This window comes from Mixophyes fleayi, chromosome 3 (assembly GCF_038048845.1).
Source record: "Mixophyes fleayi isolate aMixFle1 chromosome 3, aMixFle1.hap1, whole genome shotgun sequence".
Taxonomy (NCBI): domain Eukaryota; kingdom Metazoa; phylum Chordata; class Amphibia; order Anura; family Limnodynastidae; genus Mixophyes; species Mixophyes fleayi.
Window position 1 is genome coordinate 41989052 of NC_134404.1, and position 10727 is coordinate 41999778.

The 10727-nt window shown below is 39.3% G+C and overlaps 1 long non-coding RNA gene across 1 annotated transcript; it reads right to left on the reverse strand.

Annotated features, from left to right (window-relative positions):
• Positions 1-2432: 2432 nt before the first annotated feature.
• LOC142142630 (uncharacterized) lies at positions 2433-3532 on the reverse strand. The gene is made up of 3 exons (XR_012689249.1): positions 3441-3532; positions 3057-3140; positions 2433-2588 (listed from the first exon to the last, which is right to left on the reverse strand). It is a non-coding gene; the product is annotated as an uncharacterized LOC142142630 (long non-coding RNA).
• Positions 3533-10727: the final 7195 nt, after the last annotated feature.

The window sequence follows — 10727 nt, forward strand, 5'->3', positions numbered from 1 at the left end:
TCTCAAAGTCCTTGTCCTAACCCTCAGTTAACCCATGATTGTGTTTTTGGGTGAAAGTGGTCCCACTAGCATCTGCAAGTAAAGGTACTCCTGAAAAATCTTTAGCTAGGGTGCCTCCTTTTAACTGGGTGGCCTGATAACCCCAAATGAGAAAAATTCTCTTAGAGGACTTGCTGGATTACTTTGCAGTATCTAAGGAGAACCCCCTGGCAACATTTAATAGCAAGAAAAATAATATATAACAACAGACCATCACCATACAGTTATATATAATCAAACTTACATTGCCAGCTGAGAGGGGATACCAAAAGGGCTTAACTTTTTATTTGTGATGCCAAGCACCCTGATCTCACCAAAGCAAGTTTATTTGGAGTTTGTAAAAGTAAAGTTTTCCGTTCCCTCATGCGCACAAAAATGAGGCAGTATAAAGATAGGAGTTATCTCTCTCTCAGATCAGAAGCGGCTAGATGCCCTTACTAGTTATAGATGTCCATCCCTATTCTGCCTATCTAGATGTAAGGTGCCTCAAATCCAACTTACTCCTAACTCAGGGTCCCCCTGATGAAGTTCCATGAACAAAGCACGTAAGGTGGTTGTCGCTCACAGTTGTATGAAGTAGTCTGTTGCTTTCTGTTGCAACAAGGTTCTTCTTCCATTCGTGTTATATCAATAACAGTGTCTGGACAAAAAGAGATTTTTTTTTATCAGGATTGGAAGCTGTCTCTTCTATAGATAAATGGTTCAATTCTTTACCCATTGTAAGGGTTTAATTTTTATTTTATAATAAAAATTGTATGGTGGATTTTACACATGTGCAGCTTTTTTCCTGGTTTATCTGCAATGTAAAGACGTTGAGACTAATTTTCAATCCAGTGATCAACATCTAGGGCTAGATTTACTATCAGGCGTGTTTGTAAACCCGCCGACTTTCGTCGGATTTGGCGGCGGTTTAGCCATCGCCGGATTTACTAAGGCTAAACCCGCCGTCCAAACGGCCAAAAATGATGTTTCCAAACCCGCCTCTGTATACATCGCCATGACGGTTTCAACAATGTTCAACATACAAACAGCCGGATTTACTATTAGGGGGTTTATAAAGCCGCCGGAAAACCGCCATTCAATAGACCAAAATGAAAGCGCTGCTTGTGAGCGGCGAGATTGCTCAAACAGTGTGCTGTTTCTGATATTTGGGCAATCAGAACAGAAGGAAAAGGGCCATTTCATGTACAAAGTTTTCTACTTTGGGATTGTATATGTTAAAAGGCCAGTGTCTTGTAATTGCAGTGTTGTTTTGGTTTCTTTTCCTCTTGTGTCTTCCCACCATGCAATTTATTTACTGATTTAGTAGAGGTGTGTTATAGCGTACCTTTGTACTTTGGTAAACTAGGTTCAGGTTACTAGAATAATTGGGTTGTGTGGCTATGTATGCACCTGAAAAGGGGTCTGAAATTATCCTGGCTGGCTGTTTGATACATAATCTAGCAATACATCAACTTACCCCACCGATTATTGCAGTAGACAGTGAAGAAGAAGGGGTCCGTGTCACATGGTGATGTGCAGAGCACAGAGGGCGGAAGGGAGATTAGAGACCGTCTAATTGCAAACTACTTTACGTGTAAGTACATAGTATGAAAAACATTTTTTCCTCAAAAATGTGTTTTATGTGAGTGCAATTTTAGTATTTTATTGTAAAATTTTTGTACATTGGAACCTTTAAAAACAGGATAGTGTGTACTCCTCATGTGGTAAATATGAACATCCCTGGAATGTGACAGTCAGAGGTCAATGTTTACGTGAAATTAGTGCATAGTTGTTAAAAAATCAGTATACTCTTGTTTAATGTGCAGAAAAGAAAGACTGACACAATAGAAATTTAACTGCATTTATTGCAGAACACAATAAATAAAAACGTATAATGGTTATAGAAACTTGACAAAACATTAATAAATAACAAACATTGTGCTAGCGATGCCTTTTTGCAGGCATATCGCTATGCTTGGTGGCACTCTCTCCCCTCCCTCGCCCACCCCTGGTGCGAGCACCTCTCCTTGGAGGAGTACTCTGTAGAGATGTGGTAGGCGTACTAGCGGCACTGGTGGAGGCCGATGAAAAAGGGGCCGGCAAGCGGGCAATCAGTTCCTGCTGGAGTTGGCCTGCCAGCCGGATAACATTGGCATTCCCCTCGCGAATGGAGGAATGCATGGCGTCCACAGACCCAGACATTTGGGCCAGCTGCACATTTGTCTGCTCCAAAGCGCTTGCCAGCCGGTTTCTTGCAGCAGGGATTTGGCTCGTGGAGCGGTGTATTCGCCTCAACTGGGCCGCAATTTGTGACATGTGCCCAGTTTGCCTGTCCATGAACAATGTCTGTTGCTGCTGGAATGTGCCAATAGAAAGCGCCATTTCTCTGGCTGGGTCCATAGTTTCAGGTGCAGGTTGGTGGTGTGATGGTTCAGCAGGGCCAGGTGAAACTTCCTGGAGGCCAGACACAGGGGCATCCACTGTTACCAGGGTGATGGTCGTTTGATCCTCCGGCTCAGGGGACATTTCCAATGACTCCGCCTGAGGTGGCTGGTATGAAGAGGGCCCTGTGTATGAAAAATGACGGTAAGTATATAGTAGATAATAAGTTTGTATATTGCATTCTGAACACTGGATAGGAAAGAATATTCTTTAGCAACTACAGATTCTTTCAAAATGTTTGCATTCCTGATTTCTAGTCCTATGCTACCTGCTTACGGATGCACTTATTATCCTTTTAATACCCATTATCATTTGGACTGTGTAGTACATGCTGGGTTATTTTGACTAAACTACATGCTATAAAAAGTGGAGATGTTGCCTATAGCAACCAATCAGATTTTAGCTGTCATTTTGTTGAATGCAATAAATAAAGTAAAGGTATATTCTGATGGGTTACTATAGGCAACATATCAGTTTAGTAAAATGTAGCCCAAACTTCTCATTGCAAACAATAAAAAAAAAAAATTGACAGCAACATTTGCACAGAAAAACAATTAACTCCATTATTTCTCTACTAAACAGAAATCACGCACCTGCTTGCTCGTCTGTGCCCGAATCTCTCGCTGAAGGTGGAGGTGTAGGTCTGGCACTGGGACTGAACTGCGGTCCTGGCGAATCTGGATGTATTAGAAAAAGCATACAATGTATTTCCATAAAAAACAATTTCCAAATATACTGTTTTTAAACCTTTACAAACTATTAGAGTCAAAAATACACTTTGAAAAACAATCAAAAAAAAAATAACAAATAAGAAAAAACGTTTGCACAGAGATAAGAGGTTTTAAAAAGAGAAAAGCAGTTTTAAAAAGAGAAAAGCAGTTTTAAAAAGAGAAAAGCAGTTTTAAAAAGAAAAAAGCAGTTTTAAAAAGAAAAAAGGAGTTAAAATACTGTTAGGGTAAAAAAACCAAATAACTCACCAACTACTTGGCCAAAAGAGGGCGAATCGGTGTCCTGCACATTTATGCCCTCTACAATTTCAGCCGGCATTATCTGGCGCAGCTCCTCCTCGTACGTGGTGCACTCCATACGAAGTGGGGGGCCACCACCCGTGCGCCTTGTCGACCTCCTTTCCTGGGCCATCTTCTCTTTAAGCCTCCTCTTAATATCAGAGAAGCGCTTGCGGCAGTGTGCCACTGTCCGCTTCAGTGGGCCCACCGCGTTCACGGCCTCACAGACTCTCCCCCACAGTTGGTGACGCCGCCTTAGAGGAGTCCGGGCTGCCAGGTTCCCTAGGATGACCTCGTAGCAGGGAATGATGTTGTGCACCAACACACAATTCTCATCATGTGAGAAGCGCACATTCCTCCCTGTCTTGGTCTTCCTGCCCTGTCCTGTCTCCTCAACCTCTCCCTCTCCCTCCTCTGACCCCTCAACCTCCATCTCCCTCTCCTCAGCCTGTTCTCCCCTCCTATCTCTGGACATTTTTACCCAGAAGACAGAAAAACACAAAACACTGAAGGACTTACAAACACAAAGAACAAACTACACTACCTACAGACACACTCTCCACACAGTCACACACAAGTAACACAGACAAAGGACAAGTCAAATACAAAAAATACAAGACAGAAAATAAATGAGAAAATAAATGTACAAAACAGGAAAAAACCACAGGACTACTCACACTTCAATCAGATATCGCTCCACCAATCCACCAAACTCCAACTCTCACCAACTCTCAGCAAACCACTATCCTCCAAACTCCTCTCACAAAACTCCTCTAAACCCTATCAGAGAAAAAAGTGTCAGGCCAGTGGTTTATATAGGGCTTGTGATGTCAAATCTCCTGAGTTTGAAAATAGCCAATAGTAACAGGCCAGGAGACAGGTGTAATTTTCAAAAAAAACGCCTTTACACAAAAGCGCCGTCATTTAAAGCAAAAGCGCCATGTTCTATTCAAAGCCGCCGGCGGCTTTGAGCATTACATCCCGCCGTTACATCGCTGGCGGCTTCAAATTGAAGCTGAAATGCGCCCATTAGTAAATCCGGCTGTTTGCAATGCAAACACGCCGGAAAACCGCCGCGATGCATGGCGGTTTGAAGCCGCCATGCATCACGCCTGATAGTAAATCTAGCCCCTAATCACTAAAGAGGTTATCAACAGATAAGCATAAGATAACATTATAAATAGTATATGCTGCTTTTAATCTGATTAACATTTTGGTGTCCAATTTACCACACTATAATTTACCTCCCCCTCCAATGCAACATGGTTATGCCTTACTTACTTTTGCTTAACTTCCCTTAATGAATCAGGCCGTCTGTTCTTAAGGGGAAATTCAATTAGCCGCGAGGTCCCACCGGACATCAGCTGAATGTGCGGCTGCGCACATTGACGGCCCATACGGTACGGACTCTCCACTCGTTTTCTCCTCACATCTCTATGAGAAATAAACATTGAGGCTGTTTAAGTCTCATTTTTAATAATTCGATATGATTGTTTCTTTAATTGTAAGTTCATTGCTTTTTATCAGGACGCTACAATTTGTCCTTAATGAATAAGATAATAAAACTACATTAAATAAAATAGCTTTCATTCAGACAGTCTCCCTCTGTCTTAAGCTATTTTGAATATTAATTAGAATCTCATGTGTGGGCAGTTGGCCACAGGACATGGAGGGAATAGACTGATAACTTCTCTAGAAGGTTAAGGCTCCACATTTCACCACACATAGAGCACAGGATCATAGGTGGGGTACGTGGGTGTAAATAATTAATTAAGGGTTCATCATCAGTTCTTTATATAGCGTCACTAATTCAGCAGCGCTGTACAGAGAGATCATTTACATCAGTCCCTGCCCCATTGGAGCTTACAGTCTAAATTCCCTAACACACACACACACACACACACAGACACACACACACACAGACTAGGGGGTTTTGAAAGCAGCCAATTAACCTACCAGTATGTTTTTTGGAGTATGGGAGGAAACCAGAGCACCCGGAGGAAATCCACGCAAACACAGGGAGAGCATACAAACTCCACACAGATAAGGCCATGGTCATGGAATCGAACTCATGACCCCAGTGCTGTGAGGCAGAAGTGCTAACCACAAGGCCACTGGGTTCAGCTAGTTAGTGCTTGGGCGGATGCTTAAGTGGCTGGACTTGTGTTGTATGTTTAAAATAGAGTGTTTAGAGAGAAAAGAGTTTAAAACTGAATAATGTAAAACTATCCCATTAAAGTACAAAGGTATATGATGCAGATTTTACAGTGCTAAAAGAGATTCCAATTACAACCATACAAAAATTACAATACTCAATGTAGTCTTTGTTGGGCCTTATTAAAAACACAAAGATATCCCTTTTCTTACAGATGTTTACTTAAAGCTGGTCTGGAATTAGCAAAGGCATCTCTACTTGTGCAGTTTCAATAATATGGCAACTTACACAAAATACAATATCAGCCACTTAAAAGAGTTTAATGAAAACAAACTGATAAGCAACTTGTAACTCTACATTGAATTAGACCATCTGTCCTGCGTACAAATGTGCAGTCAGCTAGACATTAGATTTTCTGTAAATTCAGCTAAGAGGTACAATACATTAAATCCTTCCACAGTTCTATCATATGTTCATCATAAATGCACAGGGGATGGGGAAGAATTCATTGTTTGAACAGAGGAACATGATTGTTTAAAATGTACTTATTTTTTTGTTGTTGTTTATTCTGCTGAAAAGCAATTATACCCAATATCTCTCAATGAAGAGCCATGTTTTAGAAGGTATAAACATGATACATTTGATCGTAAATTAGAATCTATTATGTTTCTTAAATACATTGTTATATTAATCATTGATTATTATATTTCACTCTCAACATATGTTTTAAAGCCAACTAACTTTGAAAATACTACTGATAATTGACTAAAGTATTTCTAGTAGTTGAAACACTAATGAAATGTAAAATTTTAAACTTGAATATAATAAACTGGAAAGATTCCTTCCCAGAGGACGGAATAGCTGATACTGTTAACTTGGAAAATCCCGGTTTATTTAATATTTATGATAATATTTTTTGAAATATCAGTGTAGTGTATTTGTGTGTCTTTTTTTTCTGTGACTATATCTGTTCTGTTGTGAAGTGGCTGATTTATAGGTAAATTACCATTGTCCACCGTTTGTGTGATATGCGTCTGCAGGTTTAAATGTACAGAGTAAGCCAGTTAGTAATTCCAGGGTGAAGTGTCATCACTCTTAAACATTAAGGAATTCTGTGAAATTATAGTATTATCATGAGTGAATGTATTTGTTTCTAATCAATATAATACAAGTTATGTTTCCCACAGAAAGAAAACCATACGGAAATCAGAGTGATGTGACTAAGGCTCACAAGTCTATAGAAAATTGGATATGGCAAAATTAGTAGTAGATAGTGGAAGCCATGTGGATTCTAGAGCAAGGGGTCCATTCCAGAAAAAAAACCTGTTTGATTCCATAAAAATGTGTAGGAACTAGCAAACAGATGTTGTAGCCAGTAATCATGATTTGAGAATGACCATTACAATTACTTATCAACTTGTATGTTCTCAGAGTAATTCTATCCTACTCTACAAAGACAAGAGATGACTGGGCTATATAGTGTAAACAAAGAAACCTCCCAAGTGGGACAGCATATAGCTGTTTTCTATGCTCAATGCATAATACAAGCATGGTATTATTATTTCTTATAAACTGATTTTTGATTATTGATTTCTATAAGATGAGCATAACTTAATAGTCAGGCAAGTATGAAAGAGCACATAGTAACAGGATCAAACGTGCGGTAATGGTACTTTTTGCTGAAGTACCAAGAGCAGCCAGTATTTTCCCTGCATTCATACATAAACAAATAAACAATGCCTTAATGTTTTATTACATTGGAGTTGATTCCTAAAACTGGTGCATAAAGCATATAATTGAAAGTAAAGGCCATCAAAAGAATTTGCACTTTTCTGGCAAGGGTAGTCCTGGGAACTCCCTGTTTTGACAGCATATCAATGCAGATTAGTTTGCAATACTTTATTTTGCTATATTTCTTTAGTGCATGATAAAACTAAGTGAAATGAGAAAATAATAGATACCAGCAATTCTATAGACATATTTAATTTTGTAATTATGATATATATAGTAGAATTTACACTCTATGATAATTTTGTGGTAAACTAGAAGTTCATATCAATTGAGCGAAAGAGTAAAAGAGACAAGCTTACTATAGCCAGAGACTCTTATTTTGGCCCCATACAGCATCAGAATCACTTCCAGATTCTCTCATAAGTTTCTAACTTTTTGGAAAACGCTTTTGAAAGACAACCACATGTGGCGATAAGCTCACAGGACAATGTGAACTATAAAAAATGAAAACAGAACAAGAACTTATTACATTCAAGATTGCTTTACCAGACTTATTCTCCCAAAGCTTCAGAATTTGTTCCAGGAGATTGATGATGGACCAAGCCAAGAATTGAAGAAGAATAATGGACTATCAAACCAAGCCTAGTCCTTGCTATTTTTTGTTTTTAATCTTTACATTTTTCAGCATTTTTATAATACCCTTATAGTTCACTACCATTAACACAGAATCCTGATATTGATACGAAGAGTTCTGATAACGTTTTAATAGATAACAAGCTTGGTCAATCACCTTTCTTTGCTCATAGATAAGGATTTGGTAAACAAAATATGTGATAATTGTGATAAGACTTAATATTTTGTGAGTATCATGTATGAAAGTTGTGGTCCGCCCCCATAATTGGTTGGTAGGATAAAGGACATGTAAGATGACTTTATCTGGTATGTACAAAATGAAATGCAAATTTTTATATTGAATAAGATACTTTTACTTAGCCTCAACAATTGGTGGATATAGTGTTATATTATAGTAGTAGAAGATTAGAAGAAAATGAAAATATGAATACCCTCAAATGAAATATTCTTAACATCAGCAGAATGAAGCAATTAATTACTCAAAATGCATATTTGTATGAGCTCCTGTTTTCATAAGCTGACGCGCAGCACTGCTATTTGCCCATATGTTTTGATCCATATGCAAATAGTTTTGCTATTTATTTTAAGCTATAGAATTTTGGGTATTTTAAAATATAAGTGACTCTAACATATAATAATACATTTTTATTTAGAAGTAAGAGGTTGTAGAAATATTTTAATGGAACAGATAACTCAGTAGAGGTAACTAATTAAAGGGTGGATATGAATAGTCCAACTTAAAAGGAATGTGTAGTGAGTATAATGTATATATACATATAGGTGAATACATAAAATGATTGTAAAGGTCTTGATGACAGGTTCATGGGACAAAAATTTAATTAATAAGGAAAATATATATGTCTGCTCTAGACAGATTAAGTATAATTATGGTTCCATCATCAATATATTTAACAATAAAATGATAAAATTATGCTGGAGGTTGTAACTGGTTAGTTCCTAATTACTTTACTGAAGGTTGGTTGGCATGCTTTCATGAGCAACGGCGGCAAGGTTTTAAAAGGTGAGGGTTGGTTTTTGCAGTATTGAGTCTCTCCCCGATGGGTACTTCAGATCGATGAAGTTGCCGTTAAGGGCGTAGGTGATACAAAATATACCCGTAATTAACTGCAGAAAAAGTGTGAACAGTAATTAGTTGTGGAGCAAGGTGTGATCAGTTTGATTAGCGGCTTGCAGAGTTTAATTTCGTTTTGACCACTCCGTGACGGGTAATTCAGATCAATGAATCCTCACCACCACTTACAAAGCTCTCTCCAACTCTACTGCCCCTTATATCTCTAACCTCCTCCCCATTCACACTCCTGCCCGCTCCCTGCACTCGGCCAACGACCGCCGCCTCTCCTCCACTCTTATCACCTCTTCCCACTCCAGAATCCAATCCTTTTCCCGTGCAGCCCCCCTTCACTGGAACGACCTCCCTCGTTCCATCTGTCTCTCTCCTACTCTGTGCTCCTTCAAACATGCAGTCAAAACTCACCTCTTCTCAAAGCCTACCAACCATCTACTTAACCCCCATCTCCTCCCTTTAGCTCGTGCTCCCTTCTCTCCTCTTGCCTCAACTGGCTCCTCTTGTGCCTGGTCTGTTTACACTCCCTTAGGATGTAAGCTAGTAAGAGCAGGGCCCCCTCCCCTCCTGTCTCCATACCTGTTCTTCCGCTCCGTCTTTACTGCATATGACTGGCCGGAGTTTCTGAAGTATTGGTACTTTTTGTTCATTGTTCTGTATGGTTTCACCCTGTATAGTCTACTGTTAGTACTGTGTGCGGCGCTGCGGATACCTTGTGGCGCCTAACAAATAAATGATAATAATAATAATAATAATAATAATAATGAAGACGCTGCGTGGAACGACGTGGGTGGTACAAAACAGAGGTTGATTATTTCAGCTTGGTTTTCCCATGTGTAACTTTTATTTTTATCCACATAGAGACAGAGGTTTGGTTGTTAAAGCAGGCAAAAGCAATTGTGTATCTTATAAAGACAATAACATTGTAAGAAAGCTGAAGGGTTTCCCAGTATCTAGGGAAAACATCTGTAGAAAAGGGCACATCAGGGCTTATGACAGACGTGTCAGCCTGCACCGTTAATGCAAGTAACGGTCTTTGAGGATAATTAACAATTGGATTATTTGGGAAATATAACCCCAGTGAAGGCCCTATAATTGGAGGAAACACTACATTCAAAGATTTAACAGTGTGACTGCATAAGTCCTCCCTGGTGAAGGCCTACAATTGTAGGGAGATCTTGTCTGTAGTGTGGCTAGAGAGCTATCTGTGTTATTATTTCAACTGAAGATTTTCTAGAGACCAGTGTTGACCAGTCCGGGAGCCGGACATACAAGGCAAGGAGCAGATGTTGCATTGGAGGGAATAGCGCTGTATAATATGGTGTTGAGGCATGGTGTTGAGTGTAGGAGGTTGTGGCATACATTGTCTCGAATGACAAAGCATTGTGCTAAACCTTTCCCAGGGGTCTATATATTATATTAGGCTTGATGTTGGTCTTGAGATTAACAAGATACGTTCTATTAAGAAAGGAACAGAACAGATTGAATGTTTAGAGTTGTGGCAACAGGAGAGCAATGATTGGAAGGTAGAAGTACATAAGAAGAAATGTAAGACAGGTATTCCACCTCCATCCAATGCTAATGAACCCCATCTAGAAATTATGAAAGTGATCAAGAATCTGGTGGGACCTTTTCCTGCTATTAGTTCATTTGA